Consider the following 2,500-nt stretch of genomic DNA (forward strand, 5'->3'; position numbering starts at 1 on the left):
CAATATGTGTACTAGGCATAAAGAAATGGCAGTACAGGCAGTCTTGTAGTCGTGGCCAATTGTTAAGGTGATCGACTAGAAATCCATTGTGGTCTCCCCATGCAGGTTCGAATCCTGCCGACTACGTCCTCTCCGTTTTTAAAATTGCAGCAGTCATCAATTGTTTGCATTTCTATTGTTTCTTGGGAAAAGCGTTGTGCTGGTAGGAGGAGAAAAACAACAGAGTGTTCTCGCTGTTTCTTAGTTCGCTGTGATCGTATAGTGGTTAGTAGTCTGCGTTGTGGCCGCAGCAACCCCGGTTCGAATCCGGGTCACGGCAGGCTTTTCAAGGTGACATTGGTGTCGCACTCTGTGTTGCCATCCGTTATCTCCAGCCTTCTTTTAGTGCAGGCTGTGCTAATGGCACGTCCTGAATGTTTACGTTTCCTAAAGTGTGGAAGACTAGGGATATGATATAAGAGAAATAGGATCTTTGATGCCAGCATGCTGTGTAGATAAGTACTGATCAAGTCACGCTTCTAAGGCATGGAAGGAATCTTTTCAATTGTTGAGTGTCCATTCATTGCCACAACAGCAGAAAGACATTCTGCAGTTATCATTGATCTATTTAATGTCTCCTACATGACATGAAGTCCAAACTATTGTGTTGTACTGATGTCTACACCTACAAAAACCATAAACCCAACCTCAAAGTAACCTGTCGTGTTTTAGCAACATCCACACCAACCATAAGCTTAAAACCCCATCTCACGGTAAACTTTAGTGTACTGTAAAGGTCTGCGCCGACCACAACCCAACCTTGCCTACTTGTAAATTACTGTTGTGGAGCCCGGATAGCTCAGTCGGTAGAGCATCAGATTTTAATCTGAGGGTCCAGGGTTCAAGTCCCTGTTCGGGCGTGTGACGCTCATTTTGTGGAGCCACAGCTTTTGCCGTTGAGCTACCGCTTGATGAAAGTTTCATCTGGATGCACAATATGTGTACTAGGCATAAAGAAATGGCAGTACAGGCAGTCTTGTAGTCGTGGCCGAGTGGTTAAGGTGATCGACTAGAAATCCATTGGGGTCTCCCCACGCAGGTTCGAATCCTGGCGACTACGTCCTCCCTGTTTTTAAAATTGCAGCAGTCATCAATTGTTTGCATTTCCATTGTTTCTTGGGAAAAGCGTTGTGCTGGTAGGAGGAGAAAAACAACAGAGTGTTCTCGCTGTTTCTTAGTTCGCTGTGATCGTATAGTGGTTAGTAGTCTGCGTTGTGGCCGCAGCAACCCCGGTTCGAATCCGGGTCACGGCAGGCTTTTCAAGGTGACATTGGTGTCGCACTCTGTGTTGCCATCCGTTATCTCCAGCCTTCTTTTAGTGCAGGCTGTGCTAATGGCACGTCCTGAATGTTTACGTTTCCTAAAGTGTGGAAGACTAGGGATATGATATAAGAGAAATAGGATCTTTGATGCCAGCATGCTGTGTAGATAAGTACTCATCAAGTCACGCGTCTAAGGCATGGAAGGAATCTTTTCAATTGTTGAGTGTCCATTCATTGCCACAACAGCAGAAAGACATTCTGCAGTTATCATTGATCTATTTAATGTCTCCTACATGACATGAAGTCCAAACTATTGTGTTGTACTGATGTCTACACCTACAAAAACCATAAACCCAACCTCAAAGTAACCTGTCGTGTTTTAGCAACATCCACACCAACCATAAGCTTAAAATCCCATCTCACGGTAAACTTTAGTGTACTGTAAAGGTCTGCACCGACCACAACCCAAACCTTGCCTACTTGTAAATTACTGTTGTGGAGCCCGGATAGCTCAGTCGGTAGAGCATCAGATTTTAATCCGAGGGTCCAGGGTTCAAGTCCCTGTTCGGGCGTGTGATGCTCATTTTGTGGAGCCACAGCTTTTGCCGTTGAGCTATCGCTTGATGAAAGTTTCATCTGGATGCACAATATGTGTACTAGGCATAAAGAAATGGCAGTACAGGCAGTCTTGTGGTCGTGGCCAATTGTTAAGGTGATCGACTGGAAATCCATTGTGGTCTCCCCACGCAGGTTCGAATCCTGCCGACTACGTCCTCCCCGTTTTTAAAATTGCAGCAGTCATCAATTGTTTGCATTTCTATTGTTTCTTGGGAAAAGCGTTGTGCTGGTAGGAGGAGAAAAACAACAGAGTGTTCTCGCTGTTTCGTAGTTCGCTGTGATCGTATAGTGGTTAGTAGTCTGCGTTGTGGCCGCAGCAACCCCGGTTCGAATCCGGTTCACGGCAGGCTTTTCAAGGTGACATTGGTGTCGCACTCTGTGTTGCCATCCGTTATCTCCAGCCTTCTTTTAGTGCAGGCTGTGCTAATGGCACGTCCTGAATGTTTACGTTTCCTAAAGTGTGTAAGACTAGGGATATGATATAAGAGAAATAGGATCTTTGATGCCAGCATGCTGTGTAGATAAGTACTGATCAAGTCACGCTTCTAAGGCATGGAAGGAATCTTTTCAATTGTTGAGTG

Source organism: Danio rerio, chromosome 4 (genome assembly GCF_052040795.2).
Source record: "Danio rerio strain M-AB ecotype USA chromosome 4, GRCz13ab, whole genome shotgun sequence".
NCBI lineage: Eukaryota > Metazoa > Chordata > Actinopteri > Cypriniformes > Danionidae > Danio > Danio rerio.